Raw genomic sequence first — 23,022 nt, forward strand, 5'->3', positions numbered from 1 at the left:
CAGCTAATCAATTATATATGGGGATGCGTTACCAAAATCAACGAATAGCGGGAAACAATGCAATCGCGCATGATATGTTGCATTCTCAGTATGTAAAAATAGAACGTGTTATAGATAGTATGTGACATTTTGAAAATGGAGTATAGCTAAATGGCATATATTATTATTATTATTATTATTATTCATAGACTTGAAGTAGCTGGCCACTTTAATAATGGAAGACTAGTCACTTTAATGATGTTTACATATTTTGCATTACTCATCTCATATGCATATACTGTATTTTATTCCATTCTAGCCTACTGTATTTTAGTCTATACCACGCCGACATTGCTTGTCCAAATATTTATATATTTTGAATTACTTTTAACTGATTTGCCTGGTTAAATAAAGGTAAAAAAATGTAGTAGGGTAGTGTGAATCCTGAATACAGTGTGAGTTATTTTATATAACTCACAGTGTGAGTTATTCTGTGTTTTTTTACCCCAGAGTTCACTTTAAAAAGAAATGAGATCGGTTATTTTAAAGAGGACTATACAGTGGGGCAAAAAGTATTTAGTCAGCCACCAATTGTGCAAGTTCTCTCAATTAAAAATATGAGAGAGGCCTGTAATTTTTATCATAGGTACACTTAAAATATGACAGACAAAATCAGAAGAGAGAAAATCCAGAAAAACACATTGTAGGATTTTTAAGGAATTTATTTGCAAATTATAGTGGAAAAAAAGTATTTGGTCACCTACAAACAAGCAAGATTTCTGGCTCTCACAGACCTGTAACTTCTTCTTTAAGAGGCTCCTCTGTCCTCCAGTCGTTATCTGTATTAATGGCACCTGTTTGAACTTGTTATCAGTATAAAAGACACCTGTCCACAACCGCAAACAGTCACACTCCAAACTCCACTATGGTCAAGACCAAAGAGCTGTCAAAGGACACCAGAAACAAAATTGTAGACCTGCACCAGGCTGGGAAGACTGAATCTGCAGTAAGTAAGCAGCTTGGTTTGAAGAAATCAACTGTAGGAGCAATTATTAGGAAATGGAAGACATACAAGACCACTGATAATCTCCCTCGATCTGGGGCTCCACGCAAGATCTCATCCCGTGGGGTCAAAATGATCACAAGAACGGTGAGCAAAAATCCCAGAACCACACGGGGGGACATAGTGAATGACCTGCAGAGAGCTGGGACCAAAGTAACAAAGCCTACCTTCAGTAACACACTACGCCGCCAGGGACTCAAATCCTGCAGTGCCAGACGTATCCCCCTGCTTAAGCCAGTACATGTCTAGGCCCATCTGAAGTTTGCTTGAGAGCATTTGGATGATCCAGAAGAAGATTGGGAGAATGTCACATGGTCAGATGAAACCAAAATATAACTTTTTGGTAAAAGCTCAACTCGTCGTGTTTGGAGGACAAAGAATGCTGAGTTGCATCCAAAGAACACCATACCTACTGTGAAGCATGGGGGTGGAAACATCATGCTTTGGGGCTGTTTTTCTGCAACGGGACCAGGACGAATGATCCGTGTAAAGGAAAGAATGAATGGGGCCATGTATATCATCAGATTTTGAGTGAAAACCTCCTTCCATCAGCAAGGGCATTGAAGATTAAATGTGGCTGGGTCTTTCAGCATGAAACTGATCCCAAAACACACCGCCCGGGCAACGAAGGAGTGGCTTCATAAGAAGCATTTCAAGGTCCTGGAGTGGCCTAGCCAGTCTCCAGATCTCAACCCCATAGAATATAATTGGAGGGAGTTGAAAGTCCGTGTTGCCCAGCAACAGCCCCAAAACATCACTGCACTAGAGGAGATCTACATGGAGGAATGGGCCAAAATACCATTCACAGTGTGTGAAAAAGACTTACAGAAAACGTTTGACCTCTGTCATTGCCAACAAAGGGTATATAACAAAGTATTGAGATTAACTTTTGTTATTGACCAAATACTTATTTTCCACCATAATTTGAAAATAAATTCATAAAAAATTCTACAATGTGATTTTATTGATTTTTTTCTCATTTTGTCTGTCATAGTTGAAGTGTACCTATGATGAAAATTACAGGCCTCTCTCATCTTTTTAAGTGGGAGAACTTGCACAATTGGTGGCTGACTAAATACTTTTTTCCCCACTGTACACTGCTCAAAAAAATAAAGGGATAACTAAAATAACACATCCTAGATCTGAATGAATGAAATATTCTTATTAAATACTTTTTTCTTTACATAGTTGAATGTGCTGACAACAAAATCACACAAAAATGATCAATGGAAATCAAGTTTATCAACCCATGAAGGTCTGGATTTGGAGTCACACTCAATATTTATGTGGAAAACCACACTACAGGCCGATCCAACTTTGATGTAATGTCCTTAAAACAAGTCAAAATGAGGCTCAGTAGTTTGTGTGGCCTCCACGTGCCTGTTTGAACTCCCTACAACACCTGGGCATGCTCCTGATGAGGTGGCGGATGGTCTCCTGAGGTATCTCCTCCCAGACCTGGACTAAAGCATCCGCCAACTCCTGGACAGTCTGTGGTGCAACGTGGCGTTGGTAGATGGAGCGAGATATGATGTCCCAGATGTTCACAATTGGATTCAGGTCTGGGGAACGGGCGGGCCAGTCCATAGCATCAATGCTTTCCTCTTGCAGGAACTGCTCACACACTCCAGCCACATGAGGTCTAGAATTGTCTTGCATTTAGGAGGAACCCAGGGCCAACCGCACCAGCATATGGTCTCACAAGGGGTCTGAGGATCTCATCTCGGTACCTAATGGCAGTCAGACTACCTCTGGTGAGCACATGGAGGGCTGTGCGGCCCCCCAAAGAAATGCCACCCCCCACCATGACTGACCCACCATCAAACCAGTCATGCTGGAGGATGTTCCAGGCAGCAGAACGTTCTCCACAGCGTCTCCAGACTCTGTCACGTTTGTCACATGTGCTCAGTGTGAACCTGCTTTCATCTGTGAAGAGCACAGGGCACCAGTGGCGAATTTGCCAATCTTGGTGTTCTCTGGCAAATGCCAAACGTCCTGCACGGTGTTGGGCTGTGAGCACAACTCCCACCTGTGGACGTCGGGCCCTCATACCACCCTCATGGAGTCTGTTTCTGACCGTTTGAGCAGACACATACACATTTGTGGCCTGCTGGAGGTCATTTTGCAGGGCTCTGGCAGTGCTCCTCCTGCTCCTCCTTGCACAAAGGCGGAGGTAGCGGTCCTGCTGCTGGGTTGTTGCCCTCCTCCACGTCTCCTGATGTACTGGCCTGTCTCCTGTTAGTGCCTCCATGCTCTGGACACTACGCTGACAGACACAGCAAACCGTCTTGCCACAGCTCGCATTGATGTTCCATCCTGGATGAAGTGCACTACCTGAGCCACTTCTGTGGGTTGTAGACTCCGTCTCATTCTACCACTAGATTAAAAGAACCGCCAGCATTCAAAAGTGACCAAAACATCAGCCAGGAAGCATAGGAACTGAGAAGTCGTCTGTGGTTACCACCTGCAGAACCACTCCTTTATTGGGCGTGTATTGCTAATTGCCTATAATTTCCACCTGTTGTCTATTCCATTTGCACAACAGCATGTGAAATGTATTGTCAATCAGTGTTGCTTCCTAAGTGGACAGTTTGATTTCACAGAAGTGTGATTGACTTGGAGTTACATTGTGTTGTTTAAGTGTTCCCTTTATTTTTTTGAGCAGTTTATTTGTACATTTTAGCTGACATCAGACAATGGTGAACATAATAAAATAACAGCCAAGGATATCCTCATCAGTTGCATTTGTGAATATATAAACCTCCAGACCACATACTGTAGAGAGATGTGATTGACATAACTGAATGCCCCTCTATGAGAGGATGATAAGATGCTCCGGGCATCAGAATGATTGACTGAGAAACTGATTATAGATGAGGTCTGTCTTTTATTTTTCGGGTCTGTCACTCGGCTGCAGTAATGCTCCATAGAATTGAAGGATGTAGCACACCATTGGATGTAGAATGAACTGAACTGTAAAGAGATAGAGGGAGAGAGAGAGGAGCGAGGGAAATAGAGAAGAGAGAGGAAGAAAGGAGGAGAATGAGAGAGCAGGAGGAGAGAGCAAGAGAGAGATTCTCCCAAACCGCAAACGAGAGCTGGATCTCTCATCTCTCTCACGTCCCGTGTCAGTCTGTAACCGCGGAGGCTTTTCACCCCACGATTGGTTTCTATTTCTCCTCCTAACTGACAGCTCTCCTTATAAGTTCAAGGCCTTTCTGATCTGTCCATAAGCATTTTAGAGCACATACAGCACAATGGATGGGTAGACAGGGAAAGGGGTGACCTGAACTCTATTTAGACTGCATGTAATAGGGGGATAACAAACACATAAGACATGAGGCAATTCACAAATGCCATTTTAAGAGAAGAAAGGTTTGAGAGTCTTTAATTTCACCCTCTGGCTGTTAGGTTAGACTATGAAATTAATGAATGAATGAATTGGAATTAAGCTAGTTGTATTTCTAAGCCATAACATCCCTATAGAAATAGCAGGGTTGAAATGACCATACACAACCTGCGCCTAGTGTCGATAACACAACCCTGAGCAAAATTGAAGACATTTCAAATACTGACTTTTACACAGGGTCAATAATCCACATTTTTATTTTTCAGTTCACAAAGGGAAATCTATTGGATTTACATTGCATCTAGAGATCAAATAACTATCAGTGCTACCAGATTCTAAATTCCATGAGAGTCAGGAGGGCCAAAACCTAGCATCCATTCTCTCCATTCTCTTGTAAGAAGTGTTAATTATGTTTTTAAGAAGTAGAATGTGCAATATTTTAATTACATTTTTCTTTACCCAGGGAAAAAATTGAAACATGTCAGTAAAAAACTACTATGACCTGTATTCTAATGCCATCTCTTAGATTTAACTTTCAATTTCAATATTTGCCTTTTGTTCAGGCTCTACTCTAAAAAAACAACAACAAAAGACTGCATAATTTATATTGCTCAACAGTGCCTTTGCTATGTAACACCTGCTTATTTTGGCTTATAGAACACCAGAATAGCAACGGTTGATTCCTTGGGTTCAAATGACCATTCAATCAGATCCTGAGAGACTGAACATTGGAAGTTCCCTATGGGTTGTAAGGAACAATTCCACAGTGTTGGCCATGCTTGCAGGTGTCAGGGTAGCCTAGTGGTTAGAGCATTAGACTAGTAACTGAAAGGTTGCAAGTTTAAATCCCTGAGCTGACAAGGTACAAATCTGTCATTCTGCCCCTGAACAGGCAGTTAACCCACTGTTCCTAGGCTGTCATTGAAAATATGAATTTGTTCTTGACTGAATTGCCTAGTTAAGTAAAGGTAAAGAAGAACCCATCCTCTTCATATGGAAGTGAACAGCTGCAAAGGTGAGTTAGGTGCATTATTTAATCTTATGCAATGAATGGAAAAAACAGCAGAAAGCAGCTTAGATGACATGCAAAGAACATCCTCGTAACATCCTTGAAAGTAAATCCAAATAAAAACAAAAATGTTCACCTCAACATAAAGGGGGGGCTTCTCAAGTATGGTATTCCCTTACTGAACCTGTGATTAAATATTCATGAAAAAAGTGAAGAATAGGAAGAATTGTATATAAAAATTCTGCATTTGAAGAATTAACATGGGCATTAACATATCAAGTTTTTTTTTTGTCCTCATAGGTACTCCATGACAGTGTTTTGTAGAGTCGAACAAAATATTTTAAAATGTAGTGAGCTCTGTAAAAGTGCTAGCACATAGAAAAGGAATAAAGGATGATGAGGCACTAAATTATGAAGAGGGGTCGTCTTCCACAGCAATACAAATGTGCATACCTGTCTGAGGAGTCCCTTAGATCTTTTCACATTTGACACTTTCTCTCTCTCCCAAACTCGTGCAACAGGAAAAGCGTGATGATACTCAGTCCTTTCTGTCTGGAGGCAACACAACAATACAGACTGTTCTGAGTGGGGTATTCATTGGGGCGGGAGACTCTTGCCCACTGGAAAAATAACATCCCTGGGCTAAACTATGTAATGTGTTGGATCACTGGGTAATGGAGGCTGCTGTGGTTTTTATCAGAAGTGTTCAATCACAGTGGAGAGTAGCGCTGAGTTTGGCCACAGGTGGCCCAGACAACCTACACTGAAATGGAGAACAAGATGGATGCAGGATGGATGTCAGCCTTTAGCCAGTTAGCTAACAGTAGGGGCCTGTTGGTACTAAGTCGTACTCCTCTCTAACTGAGAAAGTTGCTTTTAGTCTTTGAGATAAATGTGACCCGATTCAGGAAACTAGGCATACAGTGGGGTAAAAAAGTATTTAGTCAGCCACCAATTGTGCAAGTTCTCCCACTTAAAAAGATGAGAGAGGCCTGTAATTTTCATCATAGGTACACTTCAACTAACTATGACAGACAAAATGAGGAAAAAAAATCCAGAAAATCACATTGTAGGATTTTTAATGAATTTATTTGCAAATTATGGTGGGGAAAAAGTATTTGGTCACATACAAACAAGCAAGATTTCTGGCTCTCACAGATCTGCAACTTCTTCTTTAAGAAGTTACCTGTATTAATGGCACCTGTTTGAACTTGTTATCAGTATAAAAGACACCTGTCCACAACCTCAAACAGTCACACTCAAAACTCCACTATGGCCAAGACTAAAGAGCTGTCAAAGGACACCAGAAACAAAATTGTAGACCTGCACCAGGCTGGGAAGACTGAATCTACAGTAAGTAAGCAGCTTGGTTTGAAGAAATCAACTGTGGGAGCAATTATTAGGAAATGGAAGACATACAAGACCACTGATAATCTCCCTTGATCTGGGGCTCCACGCAAGATCTCATCCCGTGGGGTCAAAATGATCACAAGAACGGTGAGCAAAAATCCCAGAACCACACGGGGGGACATAGTGAATGACCTGCAGAGAGCTGGGACCAAAGTAACAAAGCCTACCTTCAGTAACACACTACACTGCCAAAATTACAGACCTCTCTCATCTTTTTAAGTGAGAGAACATGCACAATTGATGGCTGACTAAATACTTTTTTGCCCCACTGTATGTCACAAGTCACGACTTCACAGGAGAGCCGCTTGATAGTTTTTTTTTGTCAGAAATGCCTTCTCGAACATGGGAACTTTCATGTGCCTTACTACCAAACTTGTATGCCATCTGTACATATAAATAACATTGTTAAATTACGAGCCTTGTTGGTTAAGTCGCAGAAAAAGTAAGCAACCTTCCCACTAGCCATGATTGGCTGAGATAAAACGTGGGCTGGACATGTCAAGAGAGGAGAGCTTCTGCACTATAGAAGTCTTCTGTCTATTTGAGATGGTCAGTCTGTGTTGGTAATCCTGTCGAACGCAGCTTTTTTAAATGTATTGTGTGAAGCTGCATAGCTAAGTGTTGCTCTCCACTCTCTGGAGGATCACATTTTGCAATCAGTGAAATTAGAGTATGATAGCTAAAGAGATAGAGAAAACACGTGTCACTGGATTATATCTTCATACTAAGGGCAACTGTGGCATGGCATCCATGACAGGGAGACACGTCCATCATGCATGATGATGTTTTCAGGTAAGATAGTCTAGCATTAGCTAGCTACATTTAAAGATATTACACGTTTCTAATTTTGACAGAAAGTGGTTTCATTTCAAGCTAAAGTGTACTGTTAGCTAGCTGGCTGACGTTAGCTGTCTGGCTCCCTAGCTGATGTTGTTATTCATATCCCACAGCTGTTTTCTTCGCTAGTTAGAACCTAATATTAGCTGGTTAACATTGAACCTGTAACAACATGATTTGGCATTTTGTTCATTGTTGTTTAACTAGCTAACGTTACGTGACGTGTGTGATCTTACACGTTGTTTCCGAAGCTAGGTTCATTGTTTACCAAGCTAGCTACATGTCTTAACCTTTTCAGACGTGAGTTCCAAATATCTGTCATGGTCGCCCCAGCATGAGTTGTTTTATGCACGTGATGTCAGAATGCACTTACTGTTCCAAAAGTTGATTATTACGCAACAGGACAGTTAACACGCGCTGCCCGCTAATTATCTATACCCTATGTTTCAACTTCAAAAAGTTGTATTTTCTGATAACAGTTTGAATTGAGGTGTGTTATGCCTCCTTATTAATTCACATAGAAGTAGCTGGATTTATTTTTTAGGCTTTACTAAGCTGGATAAACTTGTCTCTTCAAGGAGAGCCCACCACACTTCACTCATGTTTGCGCAGATCAAGTATGCCTATTCCTCCTCAGACTTGCAAGAATTGGAACATTTTCTTGCTGGCGCTCGCTTTGCCTTTGTTGTTGTTTTCCTTACAAATAATAACTTTGGACATGTGTGCTTTGTTGCTTTGATAGCAAGTTCCTTATTTTCGGTATATTGTGTTGTCGTTTCTACTGTAGGTGCATACGGTATGTATGTATGTATGTATGTATAGAGCATGATGTAGTTTAATTCACATGTTTTTAAGTACTTGTGACAAATAATGCATTCTGATTATTGCATCTATTGTAATGGACACCTACAGTATGATGTGTGTAAAGTACGTTTTTGAAGGTTGTACTGATGATAATGAGCTAAGCTATTTGCCAGCTATGTGTGGCGCCATGTTTGCTGAAACTATACAATGCATTCTGGGTGTCACGTAATCTGTCAGACCAAATATGTTATAATGAGGCGAAGGAATGGTTCACTCATCTTTTGGGTGAACTTCCAGAAGGGAATGAAGGGAAGTGGATGATTGTAGACAACACACCCCCTTCAACATGCATACTATACACAGACCAAAATCATCTGGTCTCCTCTTATTATCTTTGGTCGATGCAAAAAACTAAACATTCCGGCTCGCACAAACTACCCATTGTCGGATTACTTTCAATTTCTAGAAAGTGTATTACTCAATTATTTTGATCAACATTGAGCTCACCCGTGATGTGATTAATTATAAATAGTAATTGCTATTAGCTAATTCATATTGTAGTTTCTGTCAGCCGAGAGTTATACAAAATATGACTGCTTGTGTTACTTCAATCTTTCCTCAGTTAGCGCTCGGACAAATGTAGCCTACATTTTACGGTTTGGATGATTGCGTTGTGCTGTAGCAACTTGTCTGAACATTACATCCAAAAATAAACTGTTCACACTCTGGACATAACTGTGTTTGTGCAAAATGTTTCTGTGAAAAAAGATGCGGCCAGCTCAAATGCTGATTCTTGCGTCAATCGAAAATGGATGTTCTAAATAAGCTTTCTAATCACACTGGTTTGATCGCATGCAACAGGGACCACTATAGAACAATCACACCCGTTTGTTGGTACTTGTGAAAAGGCTAAGCTAAAGTGTACATCATGCTTTGAAAATTGCCAGTGTCAGTAAACCTCTGGAAAGAAGTGTTATGAAATTGTTGCCAGCAGAGCTGGTTAGGCTGTTTCATGTTATACATAGGTAAACAAATCATTGGCCAGAGCATCAAGTGTCCGCTCTGAATGCTCCGATTGCGAAACAAGAGGGGTGGGTCTAAAGCTTAAAAGGGTGTGAACGATGCTGAATGGATGTAGACAAAGCAGAGCTCTTCACTAGATACAAAAGCAACAAAAAAGGCCATTATCGCAAAAGTGAGTTTACAAGTTTATCAAGCAAAATTATTTTTCCGTTGTTCCTCAACAATGCAGTTTAACCTCTTGCGACGAGCAAACCCGGACCCGGGAGCGTAATCATAGCCTCAAATGCATTAGCATAACGCAGCGGACATAAACTTTTCCTATTCATGAAAATGCAAATGAAATGAAATAAATATATTCAAACACAAGCTTAGCCTTTTGTTAACAACACTGTCATCTCAGATTTTCAAAATATGCGTTTACAGCCAACGCTAGACAAGCATTTGTGTAAGTTTATCATGGCATAATGCTATGCTAGGCTCTGCTGGCAGCAGGCAACATTTTCATGAAAATAAGAAGAGCAACCAAATTAAATAATTTACCTTTGAAGAACTTCAGATGCTTTCACTCAGGAGACTCCCAGTTAGATAGCAAATGTTCCTTTTTTCCCAAAATATTATTTTTGTAGGCGAAATAGCTCCCGTTTGTTCATCATGCTTGGCTGAGAACCAATGTGTGGGATTATAGGCAAAGACACGAGCAAACCCATACTGGAAAACAGAAGCCACATGTTTGTGCGGAATGTGGGTTAGCTTTCGCTCAAAGAAAGCGCTTGACTGAACACCAATGCACTCACTCCTTGAATTAAATTCCTTGAATTAAAACGGTGCTGCAGTAGTCTAGTGTGTGGTGCAGGAATAATGACAAGCAAACCTGGGGAGCTTTGGGTTCACATTGTCCTAAAAAAGGGAACCGGACCAAAGAATTCAGGGGAACCAAACTCAGACCACCTCTCCAGATGGTCTCAGTTCGGTTTGCTTCAGGGGCTCTTTTGAGGGGTCTGAGTTAATTTGGAGTGTTCACACTGCACGAAAACATTATGCGAACTGCACTGAGTTCACAAAAATTGGCTGAAAGGGACTAAGTGTGAGAACAATGCTATATCGCCCTTAAAGCATTGAAATGAGATGGCATGGATGACATGCTCATTGTCACATGACACAGCACTTTTTAAATGTTTACCTTCCCCCTTCTGTTTGATGACATGAGAAAAACAGCTCTCTCGAAGTCCAACCTCATTATTACGAGCCGCCTGCCAAGTTCTGCATTAAGGCCATTAATTATTTTTCAGTTAATTTTGCGAGCAGCCCCAATTACTGGTCATTTCTACTTCCTGCTCGGCTAGTTGGTAAGACTGTGTATGAGATTCCTGGTTGGCTCTTTGATCAGACTAAACAGAGCAGGGTTACGCTTGTCCTGCTGCCTGACATTAATGCTAATCACGCTTTAAATTTGGGTCCAAGAGATCCAAAACATACTGTAGTATAACAAGCATTACATGAACCAAAGAAGCTTCCTAAGCAGCCGTCACTATATAGAATCAAAGAACTAGGGTAATTTTATTCAGCTCAAATGGTGGAGAAAAATATGTACTTGCAATATGCATTACAATATAATTTTTTACAGTTACAATACGCAATGTATAGGCAGCATTAAATATTTGGGGATAATGGAAACATTTCATTTGGCAGATTATAGCGTGAGTTTGCGGACATGTACCTTGTTTTTGCTTCTGCATTTACCTCAGTCCAAGTGTGGAGGAAGAGTACTGTAGAACACGTGGAATAAATTGAAAACAGAAAATTACTTGGCGAAGGCAATTATTGTATGCTAAACTCAGTGCATCTATTGTAATGGGAACAGCAAGCACCCTGTTTATATTTATCTTTTCAATTTTGCCTGTAAACTAATTCCATCTGTGACCTATGTTGAATGTTTTATTACAGCACTATCATGGGGAGAGAGTGACATTTCTCATTTCTCATCCATTCATTTCAAAGCTCACCTTCCCCTGAATGAGGGGACCAATAATGCATGTTCTTCTTTCACATAATGTCAAGGCAGTAGCATCATTACAGGGGGATTGTGTGTGATAGCCAATATATACTTTTTTAACTCTGATTAGAAAGATGTCTGAGGATTCTTTTGACCTCTGAGAGAGTCCATTATGTCTTCGTGACATTTGGAAAGACCTGCGTAAAATGCTCACATCGGTACCATCTCTGTTCATTGGGATAAGGCTATGGAGGTGGGAATCTCACCATTATAGATTACCTTAAATCCCTAGATAGTATCACACCTGTTTTCCAGGTACCATGGACAGCTCCCATGCAGTTTTCAAGGTACATGTTAATAAAAAAAATAATCCTTTATGTTGGCTAGTGAACGTTGTGATAGGAAATAAAAAATATAATAAAGTTTGTAGGTCCACCATAAGCATTATTCCTAGTAGTTCCGTCCAAGTATAACTTTTCTCAGGGAGAGGTTATTTCGATCTGGAATATCTATAAAAACTTATGTCACTGTGGGCATAAACCAGTGGGATGCTGGAATGTATTTCTGAATCAATTAAGAGCAGAAACAATAAATAAAACAATCTTGTAATTATATTCTGCAGTGGGATGGGTTAGTGATTACAGCTTCAGAGTGTGAGGCTCCATGATGGAGAAATGTGTGGCATTTTGTCCCCCTTCACATTGCCGCACACACATCACACACCATCTGTACAGTGGTTGCTCCACAAAAAGTTTTGTGATTATGCTGAGGTACTTGGAGGTAATTTGTGGTTTTATATGGTTCACTACTTCATTGCTCCAGACCAGCACAAGGGGGAGTTAGACCACTGATTATACTTTTGGGTTCCAGGGCACTACTGTGTTTCTAACTGACAATGAAGGGGAGACATAAACCTAAATTGTGCACAGCGTCAGTATTACTTACTAAAACTATTGTTACACTAAGGTTAATATTAGGATTATTTTGCTCTTACTACAGTACTGTAGCCCATTCCCGATCAGTCACAGCGGAGCAACGGTCACAGTGGAGCAACAGTCTAAGACACTGCATAACAGTGCAAGCTGTGTTGCTACATATGCTGTTTCAATGCCTGTCCCGGCCTTAACTGGGCGACCCATAAGATGACTGTAGGTTTTTACTTTCTCTCCCTCTAAAAACAGAAATAAATTATTCTAAATAACAGACTGCCTTTATTTACAAATCAGTAACAATGTCTCACCCCAAGTTCAAGAATGGACTTTTTGTCACTCTTTTTACGTTATTTGAAAAGAAAATAATTTCCAAAATATTGTTATTTTTTAAACAAAGCAATTATTATTTTTATTAATAATTTAGAATGATATAAAAGCCCCTTGGATATTCTCACAGATATATTATTAACCATGTTATTAGCAGGACAAAATATATTGGTCATGGCTCTTGAGTGGCGCACAATTAGATTACCTTGCAGTTCTACAGCTGTATCCATTGAAACAGAGGTGGGCACACAAGATTCAAAGCACGAGGGCAGGGGGCACGGGATGGGCCTCAGAGTCACGCACAGAAGACCGACCTAGCCCATGGGAAGGGAGGAGGAGGGGGGGTGGACCCCGCCCGACTGGGTAGCACAGAGCAACACATTAAGGGGCATTGCACTAATAATGGCGTCACTCACTAAAGGCGTCACTCAAAAGTTATACTTAAATCCGAACTGGATTCAACAAAAAGTTTTATGAAAAACGAGCATTTCAATTCCCAAATTCTAATAGTAATTGGAAAAAAAATATTTGTGAAATTGTGGTTACAATAAATAACGTTAACAAGATGCTGTGTTTTTGATTACAGTAGTGATGGACAACTGGTGGCATTTGGAAAACAGGTTTTCAAACACTTGTTTCCAGATTAACAGAACAGTAGACTCTTTATTGCCCAGCTACTGTAGGTGTGAACATCCCCCCACCTGCAATGTATTAGATGCTTAAATTCAATTTCAGTTCAATCCACCAGAAAAGACTAAACAAATAATACACCAAAAAGTATTATTATTATTACGTATCACATCTGACTGTGATTGGTAGTCCCATAGGGTGGCGCACAATTGGTCCAGCGTTTCTCTCCCTCTAAAAACAGAAATAAATATTTTGGCCTTCACAGAAATTATTTTGGCCTTTATTCAAATTACAATCGCTCAGTTTCATTTTTTTTTTAATGAAATCGCCTACAAAATATTGCTATATATTCTGAAGTTGATGCCACAGTCATATAGCCAGGCACCTACAGTACATAAAGCTGAGTGACTCACTCATTCATGGCTTTGGATCAAAATAAATAAGTACCAACATTCTTTCTGATAGTCTTTAATAAATAAATGTTTTGATTATCCTGACCTGGACACCATGTACAGTATTATAATAGCCAATTATGGGCTATTAGCAGGACAATATACCTTTATTAACACCTCTCTGTATGTTGATACTTTGTGGATTGGGGCTCCCGAGTGGATGGGGGCTCCTGCAGTGCAAAATGCATTGCTACAGATGCAGCTTTGATACCCGTGCCAGCCGCCACCATGAGACGGCTTTTGGTTTTCATTTAGAATCGTCCAGTCCTCTATATGTAATTATTGGCTGAGAGTCATGTCATATTTTTCGATACACTGTAGGCCTACCGTAGGCGAGATGAGTGTCAGTAGTGTTGAGTAATGTGCTGTTAAAAGTGTTGTAGGTATTATTTATTTAAAAAGCATATTTAAGTTAGAAGCAATAGGATTTAAAGCAATAGCCTACAACTATTTTAGCACCGTTTCACACTGCTCTGAGACAAGCATGGGAACTCGTCTTGATAAATCAACGAGATTCTTATTTTCACTGAATCTTTGTTTAGGCATTGGGCTACAATTATACAATGGGGTGTAGAAATGTTATGTTCTTAGTTGAACCTTTATTTAACTTGGCAAGTCAGTTAAGAATACATTCTCATTTACAAGCACAGCCTACTCCTTCCTCCCCATCGGGGAATTGAACCCCAGTCTCCCGAGTGCCTGCACGACACAGGGATTCTTGAGCTAAATTGTCAAGTACAGTAGCCTACTCGCAACCGTCATGTTGTACAGCGCCATATTTTCTGTTCCATCCTAATGGAAACCCAGAGGGTTTTTTATTTTTCTTGGAATAGAAACACCATAATATTAATCAAATTAATTCAGCAACGTCATGACTTCTGCCGAAGTCGGTTCCTCTCCGTTATTCGGCGGTCGATGTCACAGGTCATCCATTTTCCATTTGTTTTCCCACACACCTGGTTTTCATTCCCTCATTATGTGTTGTGTATTTAACCCTCTGTTTCCCCCCATGTCTTTGTGTGGTATTGTTTGTTGGAAGTGCTTGTGCACATTGTTATCTGGTGTGCGACGGGTTCTGTACCCATTCTTTATTATTCTGTATGCCGGTGGTTATACAGTGGGGCAAAAAGTATTTAGTCAGCCACCAATTGTGCAAGTTCTCCCACTTAAAAAGATGAGAGAGGCCTGTAATTTTCATCATAAGTACACTTCAACTTTGACAGAAAAAATGAGAAAAAAAATCCAGAACATCACATTGTAGAATTTTTTATGAATTGATTTGCAAATTATGGTGGAAAATGTACTATGCATTTCATAAGTAAGATACACTTCTTGTTAATCCCACCACAGTGTCTGATTTCAAATAGGCTTTACGGCGAAAGCACCACAAACGATTATATTAGGTCAGAGCCAAGTCACAGAAAAACAGCCGTTTAATTAATCACTAACCTTTGATGATCTTCATAAGATGACACTCATAGGACTTCATGTTGCACAATACATGTATATTTTGTTCGATAAAGTTCATATTTATTTCCAAAAATCTCAGTATACATCGGCGCGTTATGTTCAATAGTTACAAAAATAACCAGTGATTTTGCAGAGAGCCACATCAATTTACAGAAATTCTCATCATAAATGTTGATGAAAATACAAGGGTTATGCATGAAACTTTAGATACACTTCTCCTTAATGCAACCGCTGTGTCAGATTTCAAAAAAAGCTTTACGGAAAAAGCAAACCATGCAATAATCTGAGTATGGCGCTCAGAGACCAAAAAAGCCAAAAAGATATCCGCCATATTGTGCAGTCAACAGAAGTCAGAAATAACATTATAAATATTCCCTTACCTTTGATGATATTCATCATGATCCACTCCCAGGAATCCCAGTTCCACAATAAATGTTTGTTTTGTTCGATAATGTCCACCATTTATGTCCAAATAACTACTTTTGTTAGCGCGTTTTGTAAACAAGTCCAAACTCACGAAGAGCGTTCACTTGGAGCAGACGAAATGTAAAAAAGTTCCATTACATTCCGTAGTAACATGTCAAACGATGTATAGAATCAATCTTTAGGGTGTTTTTAACATAAATCTTCAATAATGTTCCAACCGGAGAATTCCTTTGTCTGTAGAATTGCGATGGAACAGAGTTCGCTCTCACGTGAACGAGCGTCACGAGCTCGTGGCAATCTGCCAGATATCTGAAGCATCAACCAAGGTTCTAAAGACTGTTGACATATAGTGGATGCCTTAGGAAGTGCAACATGACCAATATCCCACTGTATCTTCAATAGGGAATGAGTTGAAAAACGACCAACCTCAGATTTCACACTTCCTGGTTGGATTTTTTCTCAGGTTTTTACCTGCCATATGAGTTCTGTTATACTCACAGACATCATTCAAACAGTTTTAGAAACTTCAGAGTGCTTTATATCCAAATATACCACTAATATGCATATATTAGCAACTGGGACTGAGTAGCAGGCAGTTTACTCTGGGCACCTTATTCTTCCAAGCTACCCAATACTGCCCCCAGCCATAAGTTGTTAAATTCTCTAGTACAGCCACTATTGAAGGCTATCAAATGCTTCTCAAAGATGCCCTCTGGTGGTTAAACTAGCACTTAAATAACACGCCATAGAATTCTGCAAAGCAGTAAGCTGCAACTTTTAAAGGACGAACCACTGTTTGTGTATGTGACTGCTGCATGCAGTACAATCCCCAATGGTGGGCGTAGAAGCACATTCTGCTTAGAATTCATATGATGGTCTCTTTACGGCACGACTTTCAGGAATCTCTTAAATATGTTTATTTATTTGTCCAAGCAAGGACATATAAATGGACAGTTTTGCGCCACACATTTTAGCTCTACACTGTAAAAAAGAAAGAAAAAAGAACGAAGACAAGCTAAGTCTATCTTCCTGAACCGAGAGGTTGAGAGAGAGAGAGAGAGAGAGAGACAGAGAGAGAGAGAGCTCCTGCAGCTCGCCCATCAGGTTGTGCTCAGAAATGACAAGGTATTGAGTTTGGGATTTGGGGAGCTTTTTGCAGGGTTAGAGCTGCTGACCCTGCACAGCCCCTGCATGGATAGCTACAATGGCATTTGCAGCACCGGTGCCAAGGGTGCTGCCATTCAGTAATGAGATGTGGAGCCATCTGCTGTGCCATCTATGGGACACTGAAGACACCGTATGCTATCCTGGGTGATTAACACTCAAGGCACAACCTCAAAACGTGATTGCCAGTTTGTACCCGTATTCTACAATTTAGCCTCTTCGGTTTAACTGTCATAGTAAATGTTTCTGTCTGTGTTCTATAACCAAACTGAAGAAAGTATTTTTTCCCATGGAGAATAGAATGACATTTTGTTTTTACAAATTAAGGCAATTTGTGTTAAGTTATTAGCATAATGATGCAGCAATATTCTCCATATGTATCTTTGCTTCTCTTGAATATAGATATGCACTGGAATAATTAGTGGACATTTCATTAAGCATGGCATATCTTATTAAGAGCAATCTTCAAATAGCATAGATGTAATGAGCAAGGAAAATGCCCTATATTCATAGAAACACTGGCAAAGATCCTCATACTTAAGCGTGACTCACCATTATGCAACATTTAATGAACTCAAATCAATAAATCACCCTTTTCCTGTGGGACTTTCCAAACATAGTGCAGCTGTCAACTTAAAACCAAGCTATAACTCACAGAATAAGTCCAATATAACCAGAGGCTCCTCTGCATTGCCAGGCGGATGCTCTTAGTACAGGCATGAGTTGGTGAAGGCAAATACCATAAACTAAATGGCTTACCGGGCAAATAGATTTTACACTTGTAAAGTTTTGATAGCCTTAGATACTGTATTGGCTGTTAGGTAGAGAACTGCTGAATCATAATTTGTGTTTAATAGACATTAATAGACACACATTTGACAAATGCCAACCAAATTGAACACATAAGTAGCTGATTCACATCATATACAGCATTCAGGAATTTATGGTCACACACACATACACAACAACATTGTAATATCCACAGTATATTCCACAGACTGCTAAATGAGAGCTAATTACAGTGGTTAATCCTCCCTGGCTGTATAGGTATGTGTATATATACAGTACCAGTTAAAAGATTGCAAACACCGACTCATTCAAGAGTTTTTGTATATTTTTACTATTTTCTACATCGTAGAACAATAGTGAAGACATCAAAACTATGAAATAACACATATGGAATCATGTAGTAACCAAAAAAAAGTGTTAAACAAATCAAAATGTATATTATATTTGAGATTCTTCAAAGTAGCTTCCCTTTGCCTTGATGATAGCTTTGCACACTCTTGGCATTCTCTCAACCAGCTTCACCTGTAAGGTTTTTCCAACAGTCTTCCAAGGAGTTCCCACACATACTGAGCACTTAGTGACTACTTTTCCTTCACTCTGGGGTCCAACTCATCCCAAACCATCTCAATTGGGTTAAAGTCAGGTGATTTTGGAGGCCAGGTCATCTGCTGCAGCACTCCATTACTCTCCTTCTTATTCAAATAGTCCTTACACAGCCTGGAGGTGTGTTGGGTCATTGTCCTGTTGAAAAACAAATGATAGTCCTACTAAGCGAGAACCAGATGGGATGGTGTATCGCTGCAGAACGCTGTGGTAGCCATGCTGGTTAAGTGTGCCTTGAATTCTAAATAAATCACAGACAGTGTCACCACCCCCACACCATCCCACCTCCTCCTATGTGTTTCACAGTGGGAACCACAAATGCATAGATCATTCATTCACCTACTCCGCGTCTCACAAAGACACGATGTTTGGAACCAAAAATACGAAATTGGGACTCATCAGACCAAAGGACAGATTTCCATCAGTCTAATGCCCATTGCTCGTGTTTCTTCGCCCAAGCAAATCTCTTCTTCTTATTGGTGTCCTTTAGTAATGGTTTCTTTGCAGCAATTCGACCATGAAGGCCTGATTCTAGCATTCTCCTCTGAACAGTTGATGTTGGGGTGTATCTGTTAATTGAACTCTATGAAGCATTTATTTGGACTGCAATTTCTGAGGCTGGTAACTCTAATGAACTTATCCTCTGCAGCAGAGGTAACTGTGGGTCTTCCTTTCCTGTGGTGATCCTCATGAGAGCCAGTTTCATCATAGTGCTTGATAGTTTTTTGCGACTGCACTTGAAGAAACTTTAAAAGTTCTTGACATTTTCTGGAATGACTGAACCTCATGTCTTCAAGTAATGATGGACTGTTGTTTCCCTTTGCTTGTTTGAGCTGTTCTTGCCGTAATATGGACTTGGTATATTACCAAGGGCTATCTTCTGTATACCAACCCTACCTTGTCACAACACAACTGATTGGCTCAAACACATTAAGGAAAGAAATTCCTCAAATTAACTTTTAACAAAGGCACACCTGTTAATTGAAATGCATTCCATTTCATGAAGCTGGTTGAGAGAATGCCAAGTGTGTGCATAGCTGTCATCAAGGCAAAGTGTGGCTACTTTGAGGAATCTGAAATAAAATATATTTTAATTTCTTTAACACGTTTTTTTGTTTACTACATGATTCCATATGTGTTATTTCATAGTTTTGATGTCTTCACTATTATTCTACAATGTAGAAAATGGTCAAAATAAAGAAAAACCCTTGAATGAGTAGGCGTGTCAAAACTTTTGACTGGTATTGTATGTTAATATAAAGTGTTATCATAATATGTGTACATACTGTACAAATAACATAATTACTTAGTAGCCCATTTATCACTGACCCCTGATCCTTTAATCAATTGGGAAATTGATGGCCGCGCCGATAAGATCTATGCAATCTGAACCTGGATCAATACAAACAGGGAAATAGTTTTGCCCCAAGGTTCATGAACCTTAAAACACACCAACACTGCAATGTGCTTTTTCTAATTAAACCTAATGCAGCTGAAATAAATTCATCTGGGTACTCATTAATTGGTGATGAAGCATGAACATAAATAGCTGGATGGATGGCAAGCTATTTACATCAACCATGAATGTTTTGATATGCAAAGACATGAACTGAACATATATTGTGAGCTAAATCAAGACTTCTAGCCCCATTTGTTTATGTGTTGCGGTAGTACCTTTTATCAGCTTAAGGTAGCCGTGTTAACAGCTCATTTGACAAAATATTGATATAAACCTGTTATTACAACCTGCGAGTAATCAAGTTAATATAAAAGCACGAGAGGAGTCTTTTGGTTGTCGTAATGGGTCCCCAGTGGAGTGCTCTTGCAGAGACTCACTGTGTATTGAGATATGTTGCTGCACTTAGGTGATTCCCTGTGAGTTAAAAACATTTTATTCAAGAAATTAGGAGCAGATTAGCGATTCCAATCATACTTTATGCAAACTCAAACATTTACTTAAAACGCTCATTAATGAAATTCAGCATCTAGAAAATAATTAATGTAGAAAATCTTAAAGTAGCCTATAATTAGACACCTGCAAATACAAAAGTACATGAGGCTTCTGGCTATACAGTCATTAATTCCTCCCCCAGTTCCCTAGTGGCTCTGGTGCACATTTTAAACTGATTAAAAACACCACGTTCCTTTCAGGGCTGCAGGCTTAGGATGAGCGTTTGTAAACAGTAAGAGTTCGTCGTAAGGAATCTGCTGTTAGAGGACAAAAATGTATACCAATGCACTAAGGAACTGGTATGTATTGGAATAAGGCAAAGACTAATCAAAAGATAAACATCAACAATTATAAACAATATACACAGTCACTTTGAGTCAGAAAAAGGAAAGAATGAAATTGTAGTTGTTTTCTCCCCCATGTTCGTTGGGTTGTGTAAGGTTATGCATTATAGCATTTGTCATAACAGAGAGGGGTCTCTTAATGTATGGAGGGGTTTTAATTTCAGTAACATGGTTCAAATCAAATCAACATTTATTTGTCACATGCGCCGAATATAACAAGTGTAGACCATACTGTGAAATGCTTACTTACCAGCCCTTAAGCAAGAGTGCAGAAGAGTTAAGAAAATATTTACCAAATTAACTAAAGTAAAAAATAAAAAAAAGTAACACAATAATGAGGCTATACAGGCAGTACCGGTACCGAATCAATGTGTGGGGGACAGGTTAGTCAAGGTAATTTGTACATATTAGGTAGGGGTGAAGTGACTATGCATATTTGCCACCCACATATCAGATGGCAAATATTCTTAGATACATATGGCCTGACCTGAACAGAGCAAATATCTGAATATGGTACATGCAAAATGGTATAATTTTCTGGTGCAATGGAAATCTAAAGCTGTAAGCCTCTTACCAGCCAGTATAGATAACATATTTACGACAGAGGATAATTCAATTGGAATTTTAATTGCAGGGACTGCTTGTACAAATGTGTTTTTTGCTTGTGTGACTGCATTTTTCTAATTACAACGTCAGATATTCAATACAAAGGCCAAGTCAAGCTGGAAAAAAACAAGTGTTGCTCCTTAATAAACTTCTATTCTGTTACAACTGTGATTTCCCCTCCCCTCAGTACCTTGAAAAAACACAGAACATTGAGGCAGATAGTCACGCATTCTTAACAATGCAAAACACATCCAACATTTCTTTATTAATGTATTGCATTGTGTCTAAAGGAAAGTGAATAAATGAGAACCTTGCAGGGCTCCACAATTGGGCTACTTATTACGAATTCATTACAGAATGTTACAACTGTCTTTATATACCTATCTGTCTGACGTACTGACAACGTCCCCACTGGCAGAACGTTTCTATGGTTATTGTTCCAATGCAGATATGTTGTGTACAGTAAAAGCAAAGCATGTCCCTTTCTGCAAATACATCACACTCATGATAGGTCATAATACAGCAAGTGACTTAAATAAAGGTACATGTAGAATAGGCATAGCAATGATTCTTATATACAGTATGTGCAGTATAGTGCTGCGTGATTAGTGAGTTTTGAGGTTGGTTTGGTTTCAGTTCAATTATTTAAAAAAATATAAAAATTACGTTTTTCAACACTTAAAAAAAATGAATCATGCATAATGAAATAATGACATTAACCTTGTTTTAGAGCTACCCTCAGCCATCACCTGCCTTTTTCCTGACTCTGACATTGGGTTGAATGCTGTAATAAGAACCCCATGATGGTAGAGAACGCCCATTACTGCTTATCACCTATTAACCATCATTTACCTTATACACATTACTTACAAATATTTCAGTTGTGTATATTATTCGTTTTTATTTTATTACTTTATTATTTTTCATTCCTTAAAGTCATCATCTCATCTATGCTCAGGCAGTAGCAGCCAGGCAGCCAGACAACCATCTAACGTTATCTCTGGGCTCCCCATTGAAAGCATTCACTCCAACACACTGTGTGTATGCGCCTCTGTCAATGGCTGGAAAGAACAGGCGCAATGGATTATGGCAGTGGTGTTCAAAGTCTGTGGGGGGGAGGTACAGATTATTGTATGGGACAATTTACACACGTTTTTGAGAAAGATAATTTGAAAAAAAATAAAAAATGTATTGGTTTCTTTTCATTTTGATAATAGCTAAATATGTAATGAATTGAAGGTTATTTGTTCATGTAAAAATCAAAATGTAGCGGTTTTAAGGTTGTGTCATTATATTTGGGGTAAAGTGGGATCGCAATAAATTCTTGAGGAAAAAATGGGGTCCCCAAAAATTCTGCTGAAAAGGTTAGAATACCACTGGTGTAACGTCGTTCTTCGTTTGTAGAAAGAGAGTCGGACCGAAATGCAGCGTGGTGGTTACTCATGTCTTTAATGAAGAAAAACAAAAGCGATACATGAAATAACTTATAGAAACAAAAACAACAAAAGGAACGTGAAACCTAATTACAGCCTATCTGGTGAAACTACACAGAGACAGGAACAATCACCCACGAAATACACAGCGAAACCCAGGCTACCTAAATACGGTTCCCCATCAGAGACAACAAGAATCACCTGACTCTGATTGAGAACCGCCTCAGGCAGCCAAGCCTATACTAGACACACCCCTAATCAACCACAATCCCAATGCCTACAAAAACCCCAATAAGACAATACAATAACCCCATGTCACACCCTGGCCTGAACAAATAATAAAGAAAACACAAAATACTAAGACCAAGGCGTGACAACTGGATTATGGACATTGTAGTTAGTTACCACGTTTCTGAATATTTGCATAA

Source organism: Oncorhynchus keta, chromosome 4 (assembly GCF_023373465.1).
Source record: "Oncorhynchus keta strain PuntledgeMale-10-30-2019 chromosome 4, Oket_V2, whole genome shotgun sequence".
Lineage (NCBI taxonomy): Eukaryota > Metazoa > Chordata > Actinopteri > Salmoniformes > Salmonidae > Oncorhynchus > Oncorhynchus keta.